The 18,041-nt window shown below is 45.5% G+C and overlaps 1 protein-coding gene and 1 long non-coding RNA gene across 3 annotated transcripts in view; one reads left to right on the forward strand and one right to left on the reverse strand.

Annotated features, from left to right (window-relative positions):
• LOC131831937 (uncharacterized) overlaps positions 1 to 16,388 on the reverse strand; it is a 62,697-nt gene extending 46,309 nt beyond the window's left edge. The window contains exon 1 of the long non-coding RNA XR_009353871.1: positions 16,266 to 16,388. This is a non-coding gene — a long non-coding RNA (uncharacterized LOC131831937). The remainder of the gene's footprint in view (positions 1 to 16,265) is intronic.
• A 772-nt stretch (positions 16,389 to 17,160) lies between these two features.
• CPLX2 (complexin 2) overlaps positions 17,161 to 18,041 on the forward strand; it is an 81,809-nt gene continuing 80,928 nt past the window's right edge. For both annotated transcript variants that reach the window (XM_059174350.1, XM_059174352.1), the window contains exon 1: positions 17,161 to 17,429. The gene's annotated coding sequence lies outside the window, so the exon portion shown is untranslated. The remainder of the gene's footprint in view (positions 17,430 to 18,041) is intronic.

Raw genomic sequence — 18,041 nt, forward strand, 5'->3', positions numbered from 1 at the left:
AGACTCCCCAAACAAAACTGTCGCCCACTCTGCACTATGTATGGTGATTATAATGGAATTCATACTGTTGGGGTTGACAGTTAATCAAAAAAGTCAGGGGGCGCCCGGTGGCTCAGTAGGTTAAGTGTCTGCCTTCAGCTCAGGTCATGACCCCAGAATCCTGGGATTGAGCCCGGCATCAGGCTCCCTGCTCAGTGGGACATCTGCTTCTCCCTCTCCCTCTGCAGCTCCACACCACTTGTGCTCTCGCTCTCTCTCTCTCAAATAAATAAATAAAATCTTAAAAAAAAAAAAAAGTCAGTTAAAATAGGAAGTGATTTCAATAATGAAATTTATACAGGTTGTCTTAGTCCATCCGGGCTACTAAAACAAAATACCACAGACTGGGTAGCTTATAAAGAACAGAAATTTATTCATTACAGTCTGGATGCTGGAAAGTCCAAGACCAGGGTACCAGTGAGGTCAGCTCCATGAGGCCCTCCCCGTGAGGGCCCACTTCCTGATTCAGAGCCAGTGCCCTTTTTCCTGTGTCCTCATGGTGGAAGGGGGCAAAGGAGCTCTCCAGATCTCTCTCTCTCTCTTTTTTTAAAAAGCATTTTTTATTTATTAATTTGGCAGACAGAGATCACAAGTAGGCAGAGAGGCATGCAGAGAGAGAGGGAGAAGCAGGCTCCCCACTGAACAGAGAGCCCGATGTGGGGCTCGATCCCAAGACCCTGGGATCATGACCTGAGCCGAAGGCACGGGCTTTAACCCACTGAGCCACCCAGCGCTACCTGGATCTCTTTTATAAGAACACAGGTCCCATTCACGAAGACTCACTTCCACGCACTAACATTCCCCCAAACGCCCCGTCTTCTAACACCATCACCTTGGGTATGAGGTTTTGGTGGAGACACAGATGTTCAGAACATAGCATTGCCTAAACATTGTACTCTAACATAAAGCACATAAATGTTCATGTATCTGATTAATATTTAGACGGAGGCCTCTGAGGCCTTTAAAAATGGGTCTGTGGATGGAATTCTGCCTTCTCTTTTTTCTATAAACCATAGCCCTAAGATGTCTAACATTTACACTTCAGGCATCCTCAAAGTAGAGCAAGAAAATGCAGCCAGAGTGCAGAATCATTCTGGATTTTTATGCTCATTTTCCTAATACTTCACAGGTCTTTTATCCACACATAATTGGACAGAATTTTTTAACATTGACCTTTATGGAGTGTCTTCAAAGCATTCAACTCGGTTCTTATAGAAACAGAACTTTCTTTCCTGTATGTCACTTGTATTGAACTCATTGTAATTACATTATTTAGTTAAATACAACGTGAACTGTTGAAACACGGGCATTAAAAAAAGAGAAGGTGGGTTTTTCTGCTGAAAGCTCAGTTGAGTGCTTTGGAAATATTCCATACAAAGGAGTTCTTGCAAGGTAACAAACATAACAAACATAACTGACAGCTGTCAACCGCAACCCAGGTGACAGGACTCAACGAGAGAGTTATGGGCCAGCCATTGTCTTCCACTGGCTCCCGGCAGCAGGAAATATCAGGACAGGCAGGTAAGTGGAGGCCACACAGAGACAATCTAATCCTTCTGAGCCCCCTCCCACAGTGTGCGTGAGGGGTGGGGACCTGTCCATGTTCTAGCGCCTTCTTGTTCTCCCTAAAGGCAAGAAGGAATTAGCTAGATCCTAGGACGCCAAACAGCCTGTTTTTACTAGTGGGCAGTGTCGCTGTGCCAGAAAGGGACAGCTCGTTTTCACAGCCCCTGGCTCTCTTCTCTTGTGTCCAGTGCTCTGAGCTCTTGTCTCGTATCTCATACCGGTGGCAGGAGGTTGTAAGAACATTCGCTATGAGCGAATGGCAAGAGAGGAGAGCCCCATAGGCGATGTGGCTGGGCAGGCGTCAGTGTGTGAAGATCCTGGGCACCGGGCTATGGCAATCAGACTTTATCCTACAGGCAAGGAGGAGAGGTTGAAGTTGGATCTGTGCTACAGAAAGCTCACTCGGACAGCTGACATCGAGAACAGATGCAGGGAGACCACAGGGAGGCTGCTGCGGTCACCTGCGCACCAAGGTGGGGAGGGGGTGAGGACCAGACCTCACAGTGGAGTAGACATGAAGAGGGAGGAAGAAGGGGTCTTTCATGACGCTTAGTTTCCAGGGAATACTGGAGTGCGAGCAGGCTGGAGGCCAGGAAACTGATGTCCTCGGCGTTGGCCATTTGAGTTTGTGTCATCTGAGAGGCAGCCAGAAGGAGAATTCCAGGAGCCCAGAGACATTCAGACCTACACAGGGGATGGCATCTTGGAAACGGAGTTGTTCCCCACTGCTTGTATCAGGTGAAAGGCACCCTCTGCCCTGAGGATGTCTGATGGCTCTTGATTGATTCAAGAACTGGCAGCCGAACAGGTCGAGTGGAAAAAGCCAGGGCTTTGAGATCATCCCAGTCTGGGCAGAAATTCCTAACTCTGCTGGGATGCATTCTGTGTGGCTCTGGATGTGTGACTTAACATCTGAGAGCCTCTGTTTCTTTACCCGTGAAGTGGAAATACATAAGAACACATTCCTCGTGCACTACACCAAGAATCCAGAGACAGGTGCCTGGCACATAGCAGGTGCTCAGTAAACGGTACTAACCAGAAGGAGCCGTGGTGTCTGCTGTGTAATTTATATAATACCAGATAGTATTTTATTAATCCTACAGAAATCAAAGAATTATAATTCGAGAGTGGAAAACTCTTGTGATCTGAGAGACGATAGTTCCTGATCTCACATCGACAAGAGCGTTCTGGGCTCTCCTGGGTGCCCAGGCCTGTGACAAGTGCTGGGAATTTAGAAGGAGCTGCCAGTTTGCCATCCTTTTCCCCTCCCCAACCTCAAGCAGAGAGTCACGATCACCAAGTGGGGGTGGTTCCCCCCAATTGCGTAGGAACTCTGAAGAGCCGACTTAAACAGACATTCCACACTGGGCTCTGGGCACATAGGGAAAAGTCGCGCCAATTCTGCACCCTGGGGGCTTAGAGCCCAGTGCTGGGCATCAGTGAGTCTTGAATGAGCTTTTGCTCCAGGAACCAGTGTCCACCCCCGCCTCAGGCTCCCTGCCCAGGCCCAAGGCTGCCAGCCCATCTGTGTCCTTGAGAACATGCTGGGCTCCTGACCCAGGCAGCAGCTGGTCCACTACCCGCTATCCCCAAACCGGCACCTGTCCAACTGTGGGGCAGAGAGGAGAGAGAGAATCTGAGAACTGGGAAGGAACGTGGCCCTCAGCCAGGACATGGAATGTGCAACTCGCTGAACCTGGAGCCAGAGCAAGGCTTGATTTTCCGCGAGCTTGGCCCTCCGCCAGCTGTTCGTGTTGCAGCCGCTTTTCCCTCTGAACCTCAGTTTACGATATGTACAACCTCGATTCTTAATGTCTGCTTCAAGGGTTTATTGTAAGGATCCAATAGGAGATACATGATTAGGACCCTTTGGATTGAAAATGACAGACATATTCTGAATGCCAGCTTAATGGGAAAAAATTTAGGGGCCATTTATTGGTTCAAGGTGTGACTGAAAAGTTATGAGTGGACCTACCTTCAGAAACCAGGGGCTCAAACATTGTCAGAAATCTGCCCCCCTTCCTTCTCCCTCTCCCACTGTCCCACTCTCTTCCGCTGTCTTCCAAAATTGCTTGATTTTCAGGTGAACCTTTCTCTGAAGCAGCCCTCAGTTTATGTTCTACCTCAGCAGAAAGAGAAGCCTTCTTTACCAATGGTCTGCCTCAAACACTGCCTCGAAGTGGACTTTGCTTGGCCCCCTTTAAGTTAAACGTCCGTTCCTCAGCCAGTCACTACGGTCAGTGAGATACCGCATTCCACTGGCCAAGCTGGACTACGTGTCCGTGTTTAGAATCCTGTGATTCCAGTTGGCTCACCCCCACCTAGATAACAAGGACTGACTGGGGAGAAAGAAGTACCCAAAGGAAAATGCAGATGCTAGTACAGATAAAAAGGGGCATGGGTACCGGGCATGTCGAAACAATACTCAGAGCACTATCCACACCACTGTCATGGCCATCATCCTCACAGGGGAGGAATAAATTTCACCTGTGTGTTCCTGTGAGTCATGGCTCCCGTGTGGTTCCTTCTACAACCACTGTTGGCACTCAGATGGGGTCTCCAAGAGCCTGAGGCTCCCCTGCTTACCTGCCCCCAGAAATTGTCCAGCCCCTGCCTTCATCCTCTCCCTGTGTCCCAAGATGAACCTGCCCCAGTCGTGGTCTCTACTCTCACCCAGCATCGGACCCAGCCTTGACTCTCCTCATTCTTCATAGTTGAGGCGCCCTGACTAGCACTCTCTGGACCCAGCTCTGCACCCACTCTGAACAAAATCAGGAAATCTGAAACAACTCCAGATCCATTCTTTAAAGCCCATCATAGAGTACCAAGCTTCTGCCCCCAAACTTAAGGACCTGTTTTCATCTCTGGAATTTATCCATAGCCCTAGAGCCTGAGTTCCTATCTGGCTTTCTGCATTGGATGAGTAGATCAGCAAACTTTGGGTTGCAAATAACACAGAACATCACTCAAATTGACATTTAAAAACAAAAGAAATGTATTGGCTGATGGATGCAGAAAAAAAAAGAAGAAGTATTTCAGCTTCAGGCAAAGCTAGATCTTCATCAAAGCTAGATGTCTCAATGACATCTCCAAGGATCTGGTTTCTTCCCCGTCAACTCTGTCTTCTCAATGTTGACCTCATCCCAAGGCTGTTTCCCTAGTGTCCCCAAGATAGATCCAAGTAGCTCCCAGGCTATATGTTTCCACTTCTATAGCCAGCAGGAAAGACTAGCTCTTTGTCCCAGAATTCCTAGCATAATTCTAACAGATTAATTCTGATTGAACCAGCTTAAGTTTTGGAGTGGTCTATTATGAACCAAAAGTAACTGGAACACCATGCAAATGGATGCAAAGGCACTTCAAAAGAGAATGATTTTGATATCAAAGTATTAAGATATCCCCCTGGGGAAAATTTTTTAATCCATGGATATTTGTTCAAAAGAAGCCTCTTGATAAATGTACTGCAAAAGTCAAATGAAAAATAACAAATGTTGTAATGAGCTGTCCAATTTTACTGGGGAAAAAATATACCCTTAAAGAATTAAATACTTCATTCAATTCCTGTTTGTCCTTAAAATCAGTACATAGTTTCAATTATGACCTATGTTTTGTTAAATATAGGTTATCAACTTTATTTCATTTTAAAACTCTGGACAAAGTCCAAATCAAAGCTATTAACTTGCATTTATGACAAAATTATAGTCCCTCCTTGAAGTGGTTCATATCGAGTGGGTTTTTTTTTTCCTGATCCCCAATTAGTCTTAGGAAACTAAGATGCTCTTCTGTATGTCTGAACCATAACATGTCAACGTTGTATCCTTTGGCTGCCTGTATGGCTTTTTCTTCATCACCAGAAGAAAGGAATGTTCCTGAACCTTGGAGAATCTCCCCCCACCCCATTCGGCCCCTCCTACGGTAAATTCCCATCGTCTCGCTGAACCCACTGAGAAAGGGCATCAAGGGCCACTGCCTCTTTCCACTGCCCCAGCAGGCCTGGACCACCTCATTCTCCCTCCAACTGTGCTTTTGCAGTCTCTCCACCTCCTCGCTTTTCATCTTCATCTTCTTCCCTTTGCTGTCCTCGGCTCTCCTCTTCTTCCCAGATGAATACTTGGATTATCTCAGCCTCTTCTGGGAAATAACCCAAACCAATTCTTTTTTTTTTTTAAATTTATTTATTTGATAGAGAGAGAGAGAGAGCACAAGCAGAGGGAGAAGCAGGCACCCCCACTAAGCAAGGGACCTCGATGCAGGGCACAATCCCAGAACCCTGAGACCATGACCTGAGCCAAAGGCAGATGCTTAATGACTGAGCCACCCAGGCGTCCCTCCCAGACCAATTCTATTCAGTCCCTGACACCAGCTCATAATGCTGACATTTCTGCCAGACTGGCCTCATTTGTCGCCAAGAGAACAAAGCAGCAGCTAACCATCCATTCTCAAAGAAAACTGAGACTGGCAAACTTCACATGGCTTTGGCACGGCATCTCGGGGAAGAAAGCTTGGGGATGGGACTTCACATCAGGAAATTTCAAATCCAACCTTTTTTTCATCAAACTTTGGGCCTTAGAAACCACTCTATAGTGGTTAGAATTCCTTTTGCTGAAAGTATCAGAACATAACTCAAACCGGTTTAAGCACTAAAGGGAATTTGTTACCTCACATAACTGAAAAGGGCAGAGGCAGGCCTCGCTTCAGGTAAAGTTTGGTTCAGACACTCAACGATGCCACCAAGAATCCAATTTCATTCCATCCCTCCTCTCTGCCTACCTCTCCTCATTCTAAAGCTGGCTCCTCTCTTGGTCTCAAGACATCTGTCAGAATCTCCAAACGTTACTGGAGCCCCCTCACCAACAGCTCAATGTAAGTCTCATCAATGAGTCATTATCATTATATTGGTCTTGTCAGAGGAGCCATGATCCTTCCCCTAATACTCTCTGCTCCCCTGCCCTGCCCCCCAGCGTAACTGCACACATTCCCTGAAAAGCAAAATATAAGCATTTGTCCCACCCTTCAGACAATCCTAACATATTGGTATGTTTTTTCAGCCTTTTAAACAAGAATCTATATGTGTATATCTATATGTGCTAGATCTGGAGAAAGACTGTTTATATGTATATATGTTTATACGTAAAGATGTCATTTGTAGTTTATACTTTTATAATTGAAGTACAGTTGGCACACAATGTTACATTAGTTTTGAGTGATTACATAGTTTGCACTTGACAAAATGGTGACCACACACACTCTCTTTGAACTTTTCCCCATATGAATTAACACTCTTTTACAATATAATTTCTAATGGTAGCCTGGAAGAACAACCTAAGGCTACATCAGCATTCAGGCTTCCCAAACGCCATTGTTTTTATTTGGAATTCCTAGCCAACACTTCAGTCTGCTATTGTCAAAACAAAACAAAACAAAACACAAAAAAGAAAACTTTATAAAATTATTGTTAATTTAATAAGTTGTAATAATGGCATTATGGTTATATTTAAAAGGAAGAAAAAGCCCTTATTGGTTAAGATGTACTTACTGACAAGTCAAATGTGAAGATATTTGGGACTTGCTTTAAAATATTCCAGGAATAGGGGCGCCTGGGTGGCTCAGTCAGTGAAGTGTCTGCCTGGGGCTCAGTCATGACCCGAGGGTCCTGGATCGAGCCCCACATCGGGCTCCCTGCTCAGCAGAGAGCCTTACTTCTCCCTCTCCCCGCTACTTACTTCTCCCCCTGCTCGTGCTCTCTCTATCTCTGTCAAATAAATAAGTAAAAATAAATATAAAAATTTTAAATAAAATATTCCAGGAATAAATAAAAGTAGGGAGCAGGGGGGTGAATGCTGAACAAGAAAAACAAAAAAGAATTGAGTCTAGGGGTGGCGCCCGGCTGGCTCAGTTGGTGAAGTATGCGACTCCTGATCTCGGGGTAGTGAAAAATAAAATAGCTAAAAAAAAAAAAAACCAACAACTGAGTCTAATTGGCCCTGATTAGCTGGCTTGGATTGCATCATTGACTGAGCCTCATGTAATCTCTGTGGCGGGAGAAATGAGAGACACTATCTGGTTTAAGTTAGTAGGGCCTGCTCTTTGGGGTTGAAGTCAATGTCAACTAAGACACACAGAGGAGAAATGCAAGCACCTTAGGAAGGCAGACATGGATGTTGAAAGTCTAAAAATTAACTCCTAAGTCCCACATCTGTGGTGGATGGAGGGCATGTTGAAGTACTTAATTGTCCCCAAGCCGGCAATAACATTATGTACCCGCACACCTTTTCACAATCTGCCAAGTTCCTTTCCATCCATTACCTCTTTCAAGCCTCATATCTTCTCTGAAAGATAAATACTAGTAACCCTGATGTCCAGATAAGCAAACTGAGATTCAGGCCAAGAACACATAACTGGTCAGTGGCAGAGATGTGACTTGAACTCCTAAACTCTGTATTTCTTCATAATAATGCCACTGACTTCTTGAGAGATGATTTCCTAGAATACCACATTCAAAGATGCACCCAAATGACAAAACATGGTTTGAGCCCCAGCTCTTGATCCCCGGCTCAGTACACAAATAGGCTCACCAGGACAGCCTGTTTTATGATGTTCCTGGTTGGGGAAATCCGGAATTCCACCATCTGTGAGCCTAAGGGATGACACAGTCCACCCTCAGGCCCTGTGACGGCACTACTGTTTCCCACAGGGCAGAGTCCCGGGTTGTAGCCAAGCCACTTCTATGGGACTCAAAGTCCTTTCCTCTTGGACTCTCTTCATCCAATATGTATCAAATATCTACTAAAGCCCAAAGTCCTCACCGTAGCAGTCAAGCTTCCCTACCTATTTCTCTGACCTCCCCCTCTAACCACTCTCCCCTCCCTCACTCTGCCTCCTTCAAATTTCTGCTTAAATATCACCTTATTGTGAGGTCTTTGCTGACCCTTCAGAAAAAAATATCAGCGTCCCCAGCACTTGTCAGTCCCATCTCTGCTTCAGCTGTTTCCATAATAAGTATCACAACAAATGTCTTACACATTTACATCTGGATCATGTGTCTCCCTTTCCACGAGAAGGTGAGCGCCTCACTTAACTGGTTTTGTTCACTGATGAATTCTGAGTATCTGGTACTGTTCTTGGCACATAGCAGGTGTTCAGTAAATCTTCGTGACATAAGGAATGCTAGCAACACAGCCAACTAGCCATACTCTCTTGCCTTTAGAGTTTTCCAAACATGGGTAAAACCAGCGTAAATGCCCCCCAACATCAGAAGACTCAGATGAGGTTTTCCAGGGGAATGTCCTCAGAGCCCTTCTCATTCTTAAAGTGTTCCTCTCCCCCAACTCACCATGACAGTGGGGTGCTGGGTGATGACCAGAACACCAGGAACTTCAAAGAAACTCTCTCCCCTTCTCTTTAACTTTGACCATTTAGGCCCTCAGGGCTGGCCAAACTTACTTCAAAATTGATTAGTATATCCTTCATGGATGGAATGGAGCCTCACTTGGCACCCATATTTGATTTCTGACTTCTGTGACCGTAGCCGACACTGAGATAGAAACGATCCATTTGAACACTCGGCTACACATAAGTCATATCACTGAGTGCTCACCGTGCCCTTGCAACACAGATGTCTTTATCTCCATCGTGCAGATAGGGAAACTAAGTCTCAGAGAGTCCTTCCTCTCCGGCCTCTGAGACTGGAGAAAGGCTCATGAAGTACTTGTCTCTCAGGTGCCCCAGAGAGCTATGGGTATTGCTGTTCTCTGCCCCCAGAAGCCACCCCTAGGTACCGAGTCAGGGTCCAGTCATCTGCTGTTTGCTCTGTAGGACTCTGCTTCCCACCCAGTTGTTAGAACACGCTCTACTGGCAACCAGGCGGCGCCCGGAGAAGCTGCTGACCCTGATCAGCCAGACCTCTGGTCTCCCGCTGTGATAAGCAGCTTGGTGGGGAGATAAATGGACGTGATGATTAGCCTCAAATGAGGTTTAGGGATTATCTGTGGATTTTCTCTATCCTTGTGGCAGACACAATGGAGAGGGGAGGGGCTATGGTTTCAGAACCCGGGGAAAGGAACCAAGCACATCCGTGACTTGCATGGCACCAAATCTAAAGAGTCAAATGGGTTCCGGTTTGGATCTATGCTCTGTGACCTTAGACAAGTCACTTTACCTCTCTGAACCTGTTATCGCTCTCTGTACAAGGAACTGGACACATGCTAAGAATGTTCTTCCACTTCAGAAGAGGATCACTCTCCAAAGTTCTGGTTTGAAGGATTCTACATACAACTGCAAGGCTCTATGTCAGTTCCCTCTAAGACCTTATCTCCTGTTGCATCTCCTCAGCAACGTCTTAAAGGAGCAAACTGAACTGCCGTCTGAAACAACACGGATCCTAGCCCCCAACATTTGCCGAGCTTCTTCTCTGCAAGCACTTCAACGGCATGGGATGATTTAATCCTCTTGAGAATCCCAAAAAATAGGTCCTACTTCCTTCTCACTTTCCAGATGAGTGAATTGGGCCTCATGCGGCTTGCCCCGTGTCACAAAGTCAGTGAGGGCTAAGACCTGGCCCAGAACCCAAGTTCTATTCCCCAAAGCCAGTACTGAACCTTCACTAAATGCCTCAATTGCATGTGCCGAGATTTCTGCAGACTCTTCTGCTGGAGGCTCGAACTGGCTTCATGAGAGTGATCTTTCTGCAATCTGTCTGAACCACTTGGATGAACCCATACCATCCTTGCCTCTCTGCATTCCTGTTTTTTCACCTGTAACCTGGGGATGATAACACTCCCTTCAAATGGCTGTTTTGAGGATTGAATGAGATATCATGAAAGTTCAAGAACTATCAGTTTTCCTTCTCTTCCCCTCCAAAATTAATATAAATCGATTTTTGCTGAAATAATGACAGCTGGGATTTGAAGAATATCAAAAAAATAAAAACAGGAAAATAACTCAGGTATGAAATTGATAGTGCTGGAGTATCTACCTGCCCATCCAGCATGTCACCTAATGCTGCAAGTCTTGAGATAATGTGCACATGGATGCGAGAGCTGGATGACACAGAAAACAGGGTGGAGGTGTCATTCTCGCTGATTCCCTTCCTTTTCCCAGCCCTGCCGTTTCACAGAAAAACACAGTCGACATAGTCCTTGCTTTAACGGAGATTACATTCTGGTGAGAGAAGCAGAGAATAAGAAGTAAATAAGATGTTTTGAAGAGCACCGGGGTTATCAGAAATAAAGCAAAGTAATCATGTAGAATGCAACTTGGGAAGAGAAGGGGCCAAATTGGCCTTCTGTGAGAACACATTTGCACAAAAGCCTGAAAGCACAGAGCTGAGGCTTGTGCTTTCATTTAAGGAATGAAAAGAAACTTTGTGGCTGGTGTGGAAGGAGCAAAAGGCTAAGTGGTAGAATAAGACCATCAGATGGATAGGTGGGGGGCAGCCCAGGCAAAACTGTAAGGAAATTTGACTTTTTTTCTGAATTCTGTGGAAAAGATGCCATGATTGATAAATGGATCTATTTTCTACTTTGAAAAGTCGAATTGGACCCAAACAAATAGGGACACTTGGTTTATAACAAAAATAGCGTGCAGAACAGTGCAGGGGGTGGCTTTTCTTTCAATAAATGGTGCTGTGTCCGTATGGCCAAAAATTATTTAATTTTAACCCCTGTTTCACACCATATGCTGAAATCAATTCTATGTGGAATGTAAGTCTAAATATAAAAGGCAAAACAATAGAGGTTCTGAGAGATAACAAGAAGGATGTTTTCTTGAACTTGGATGGACACACATTTCTCAAACAGAGCACAAAAGCATTAACTGTAAAGGAAAAAAATGGTAAATTGAACGATGATAAAATCAGCAACTTTTGTCCATCAAATGACACTAACAACAAAGGAAAAGGGCAAGCCGCAGGCTGGGGGAAGATATTTACAACATATACGGTTACACGGGGCCTGCGTGGTTCAGTCAGCTAAGTGTCTGACTCTTGTTTTCACCTCAGGTCATGATCTCAGGGTCGTGGAATCAAGCCCCACACGTTGGGCTCCCCACTTAGCAAGGAGTTTGCTTGAGATTCTCTCCCTCTGTCCCTCCCCATGCTTGGCCACCTGTGCATACTTTCTCTCTATATATAGGAGATATCTATCTATCTATCTATCTATCTAGGCACCTGGATGGCTCAGTTGTTAGGCATCTGCCTTCGGCTCAGGTCATGATCCCAGGGTCCTGGAATCAAGCCCCACATCAGGCTCCCTGCTTGGCAGGAAGCCTGCTTCTCCCTCTCCTACCCTCCCTGTTTGTGTTCGTCTCTCACTGTCTCTCCCTCTGCCAAATAAATAAATAAAATCTTAAAATATATATATTATATGCATATGTTATATATATATATATATATTTGATTTTATCATCGTTCAATTTACCATTTTTTTCCTTTACAGTTAATGCTTTTGTGCTCTGTTTGAGAAATGTGTGTCCATCCAAGTTCAAGAAAACATCCTTCTTGTTATCTCTCAGAACCTCTATTGTTTTGCCTTTTATATTTAGACTTACATTCCACATAGAATTGATTTCAGCGTATGGTGTGAAACAGGGGTTAAAATTAAATAATTTTTGGCCATACGGACACAGCACCATTTATATATATATATATATATATATATATATAGTTTCAAGGGAGTCCTACATAGAATATATAAAGAACTCCCACAAATCAATAAGAAGGTAACAGTCATCAAAATAAAAAAATTAATAAAAGGCATCAGCAGACACTTCACAAAAGAAGTTTTCCAAATAGTCATTAGACCTGTGGAAAAGTACTTCATTAGCCATCAGTTAAAACCAGTATGTACTCACTACATACATAGAGTGGCTAGAAGTAAAAATTGACAATACCAAGTGTTGATGAGGCCATAGAGCAACGAGAACTCTCATACCCAGCTGATGAGTTTGCAAAATGAAGAACTGATTGAAAGTGTCTCCTAAAGCTGGATGTATGCCCACCTTACCCATTTATTCCACTCCCAGGAATGCACCCAACACAAATCCTTATATATATGTATCAAAAGATCGATACAAAATTTAGAAACAACCCCAAAACCCATCAGTAAATTGAGAGATAGTCATAGAGTAAAATACTAGACAGTGATGAAAAGTAAGACACCACAAACACAGGCAATAGCATGAATGAATCTCACCAACATGATATCAAGCAAATGAAGCTAAACACAAAAGAATACATACCATATGATTTCATAAGTCAGTAGCATTTCTCTATAGTGGCAGAAGTCAGAGCCGCATTTGCCTTTGGGGAGGAGTAAGGGGCTAACAAATGGGATGCCATGGGAACTCATAACGTTCCGTTTCACTATCTGGGTGCTGATTGCATAGTCGTGCTCACTTTGTAATCATTAATTGAACAGTTTACATGATTTGTGTTCTTTTCTGTATAAGATACATATTTTAAAAATCACCTTGGAGAGCAAGAATGGAAGCAAAGAGATCTTTTAAGAAATTGTAGTAGTTCAGATAGGAAATAATGATGGCATGGAGGAGAGGGATGTGGTGAAGAGGGAGAGAAGTAGACTAAATTGGGATGTATTTTGGTGGAAGAGCTTCAATGATTTGTTGATGGATTGGATGCGGAAAGAAGGGAAGAATTCTACACTGGCCCCTAGGTTTGTGGCCCACGCATCTGGGCAGATGTAGAACCACTGGTCCAGATGAGGAAGACCAGGAAAAGAAGAAACACCAGATAGACACATTCACATATGACCTCATCTATTTCCCCCAGCAACATTCCTGGGTAGCTATTTTTATCTCATTTTACAGAAAAAGAAACAGAGGCTCTCAGAGATTAAGTTATTTCTCCAGGCTTACACAGGTCTGAGAGGAAGCAGAATGGGAAGATTTTATCCAGGTGGTAGTCAGGGATAGTATTGAAGCCTGCAGCCTCAAGTTGAACAGTCAAGGTTTAAACCTGCCTCTGTCAGCATGCAACCTTGGGAAAGTCTCTTCTTTTGTCTTTATTTGTAAAGCAGGGATAAGAGTCATACCCTCTTCATAGAGTTAATATATGTCAAGAGCTTTAAAAGAGCCTGATGCAAGTCAGGCATCTGTAAGTTAGCCATATCAGGGTCCATGTGGACTTCCCGGAGGGGTGGAGAAACAGAAGGTGGATTTTGGTTCTTGAGCCAAGACTGAGTTTCATTAGCATGGTGATTGCCCCTAAAAACACTGAAACAAATGATGGCATACAATGTTATTGCCACATAATAGAGACCATTGGGACAAAAATCCAGGAGCCAAAAGACATGAAGTCTTTTGGAAAGCTTGGCTTGGCTGGGTGTTGGCCACCTGGGTGCCAAAATGCTTTTCTGTATGTTAGAGAGAAAAATTGTTGCAATTATTCAGGACCATTTTGGAGGGCTAAAATCCAGCTTCCCCAAGGTGCTCCAATGTAGAGGGCCAAAGGTGTTGATTTTCCAGAGTCAGGAGTCAAAGAATTCTGCACTCTTGGTTTCAGTGATGCTTCTCATCACTTCTCTCTTATTTGAATTATTGAAGCAGGCTTTAAACCAAGCTCTAAACTCCTCCAACTTGTCCCCCAACAACAAATACTTACTGAGCACCCACATTGTTCCAGGGTCATTACTAGGTGCTAGGGAACAATACCAATGAACACACAGGTATGATGCCTTCATGAAGATTTGGGTCTACATGACTCCAGAGTGATACTTCCGTGAGTAGAAAGCACTTTACAAATTGTAAAGAACTGATCCAATGGTGCTACTGGAGGAAGATCAAGATAATGATGGCAAGTATGATGCATTTCTCTAGCCTGTCGATGTGGCTCTCTGCTGCCTACAGGATAAAGGCATAAGCCAAGGCCAGCCTGGATTCCAGCCTCTCTTCCCAGGCCTTTTCCCTTCTATCGGCCTTAAACTCCATCCACATCCAAAACACTAGCATTCCCCTTATTTCCACAACCCAAAGCCCTTGAATATTCCTCTGTCTGAAACATTCTTCATCTACTGTCTGCCTGGAAACTCCCACTTTCTCCTTCAAGAGCCAATCTCGACTTCCCATAACTCTACCCCACAGGTAGGTTCATCCCTCCCTCATGTCCTTTTGCAGCATTCTCTATATGGTTGTTTCTCAGTAGGCCTTAAGATGTAACTGAATAGCCTAAGAATCATCTTTGAATCTTGGGCCAACGCTGTTCACCAGTCATGGCGATTCAGTATGTCCTGGGTGCATAATTGCTAAGAACTCAGGGCTCAAGTCAAGCAAACTCAGGTTAAGTCCAAGCTTCACTCTTTACCCACCTCATGACCTTGGCCATGTTACTTAAGCTTCTTAAGGTTTTGTTAACTGCATAAAGCTAGATAGAAATAGGCAGGAATGGTCCATTGTGACAAAGTACATAAAACAGTACAGTACCTGGCACTTAGGCAGTGTTGAACAAATTGTAATGGTCATTGAAAGAATTTTGGTTTATTCTGCCCCAGGAAACAAACCCATTTCTTCCCCACCCCCACCCCATCTCTGAGTTGGAGAATCAAATTGTATTATGAAGCATTGTTTATGGGCCTGTGTCTCTCACTAATGTGAAACCCTGGAAGGCAGGAGGCATGTCTTAGTTTAGATGCTCTGCACATTGCACAGTTCTGGGAAAAGCATCATCATTTGCAATCTGTGCGGTCTTGGTCAAGTCTGTCTGCCTCATGTGGCCTCAGATTTTCAGTGTTGGGGAGAATAGTTCTTACCAGACAAGGCAGTTATGAATACCAAATGAGATTATGGATGTGAAAGTGTTCTGTGTGCTGTGAGCTGAGTTGTCATTATAGTTATGTCATCCAGGACAAGAAGGGGCTGTCATCTCACAGTAAAAGTGTCTGTGACCCTCCATTTCCTCTTCTTTCTCATCATGGAGTATCAGTGTGATCCTTTATCCTGAAACATTCTTACTCAATTTATACTGAACAGAAGATCCCACAAAGACCTGCACAGTAGCTCCAGTCTTTCCAAGGAGAGAGGGACTATGGATCCCCTGGTGGGAGGTGAGTTCCTCCCAGAGTGCCAGCCACTGAGAACACTGCAGCAAGCCAGACGGATGTGAACCTTGCCCCAGTAGAGTTCTAATGCTAGTTGAGGGAAAGCTGATGATAAACAAGTAAATCTATAAATAAAAATCATTTCAGAGAATAATAATTACTAAGAAAAATGAAATAGAAAATGTTATAGAGCATTTGGGGGAGTGAACACTGTATAAAGTGGCCGAAAGTCTTTTGCAGAGGTGATATTTGAGCCCAAATCCCAAAGACAAGAAGGATTCAGCCATGTGAAGATCAAGATTAAAAGAGTTCCAAGCAGAGAAACAGAAAAAAAAAAAATGTTTAAAGCAACTTGGTACGAAATGGAGGTTACTGAAGGTGGAATCATTGAGTTAGGAGAGAGTTGGTGGTGTGAGGCAGGAGGGGTAGAAAGGGAGGCCACCATGTGAGCCTTTACAGGCTGTGATTAAAGGAGAGAGAGAATGACAGAAATGATCAAGGGAAAGGAAGTTACTTTGAATTGTACTTCTCATATGTGCATACATTCAGCAGACACAATTCAACAGTTCTTGTGAGGAGATACCTGGGTGGCTCAGTAGGTCAAATGCCTACCTTCAGCTCTGGTCATGATCCCAGGATCCCAGAGTCCGGCATCAGGCTCTTTGCTCAGTAGGGAAACATGCTTCTCCCTCTGCCTGCTGCTTTCCCTGCTTGTGCACTCTCTCTTGCTCTCTCTAGCTTTCTCTGCAAATAAATAAATAAAAGCTTTTTTAAAAAAAACAAACAAACAAACAAACCTCTTGTGTGTCAGTCATTGTGCTAGGAGATGGAGATACAAAGAAAAATAAAATATGGAACCAGTTTTTATGAGCCTGGTAACTGAGAATATAGATGCATAAGTAATTATAATACAATATGAGAAAAAGTCTAGAGGGATGTAAAGGCTGAGGGAGCTTAAGGAGGGAGTGATTGACCGTGCCTTAGGGATCATGAAGTTCTCACTGAGAATGAGGACACTTTAACTTGCAAATAAAGTGTAAATAGTAAAGGGAAAGAATGTTCCAGCCAAAGGGAGCAGCAGATGCTAAGGCACTGGGTGAACCTGTTCAGAATGAGTGGTTATCTATTCCCGTGGGAACACACCCAGAAAGGAGACCCTGAGTCTTGCTGGTGAAGGACTTTCAGTGCCACACACAAGAGTTTGCATTTTATTATGGATACACTGTATATATGGAAGGGTTTGAAAGCTCTCTTTAGGGCATAGTAGATAATAGACTTGAATGAGATTTAAGAGGCACTCAACAGTGCAAGTCAAAGACCTGCATGTGGTTGTTGGTCATGGAATTGAGGGTTGGGGTGAGAGAGTAGACTTCCAAGGCAGGCTGCCCTTTGTCCTCTAAGTAACAGGACACTGTGTTCCCAAACTTCAGGGCAGAACTGACTCTACGGGGAGCTCCCCCCTTGTCTCCTCTTGGTTTCACTGCTGGCGCCCTCTCCCGTCCCCGTCGCCAGCCCCCGCCTCCTATCTCAGGAAGCTTGGGTCTCCCTGGGAGCGGGTCTGCCCTTGGGGGAGGCCTCTCAGCTTTGTGCCCTGCAGCTTGGCTGACACTCGGGGCGGACCAAAGAGGGGCTGGGCGCCCCCTGCGCGCACGTGTGCTAGCCCAGGCAGGAGGGAGCGCCTCCGCGGAGGAGTGCAGAAAAGGGGAAGGAGACGCGCGCCAGAATCTCGGTCCCGGGCGCCCTGGTCGGCCGCGGAGGAGCTGCAGCCTCCAACAGGTTCGTAGAACGCACGCTCGCTCGCTGTTGCTGAGCCGCCACCTCCTCCGCTGGAGCAGGTTCGCCGGAGAGACCCTAGCCATAGGCCCCGCGCCGCCGAGCTCCCCGAGGGTGGCTTCCTCCGGCCCTCCTTCCTTCTCCCGGTAGCTCTCAGCCGCCACTGGCTCTTCCGGGGAGAGGCGGAGGGCGCCACGGGCTCCTTCTCGCTTCAGCACCACCTCGGGGACAGCTCCCGCGCCCGGCAGGCTCCTCTCTCCCGGTCAGAACTGCACTGGCAGACAGCGGCCGTCCGCCGGCTCCTCTCCTCGTTGGGTCCGGGTTCAGTGCCACGGCCTCCGAGGACAGTCCCTCGTCCCCGCGGACTCCGCTCCCGGCGTCAACACCGCGGCGGCAGGCAGCTGTTGCCTGCCGCCTGCTTTCTGGCGAGCCGCGAACAAAGCCGAGGGGCTGGGGCCTCCCGCGTTCTTCGGGGGTGGGTGGTTGCATCGATCGGGGATGTCGGCTTCCACAGAGCAGTGTCTGGGGCGAGCTGGGGAGGGGAGCCCAGTCACAATCGCGCGTCTCTGGCTTGGGTCTGCAGTTTACCAAGGCCTGGCCATGCAATGGCGGGTC

This window comes from Mustela lutreola, chromosome 5, assembly GCF_030435805.1.
Source record: "Mustela lutreola isolate mMusLut2 chromosome 5, mMusLut2.pri, whole genome shotgun sequence".
Taxonomy (NCBI): domain Eukaryota; kingdom Metazoa; phylum Chordata; class Mammalia; order Carnivora; family Mustelidae; genus Mustela; species Mustela lutreola.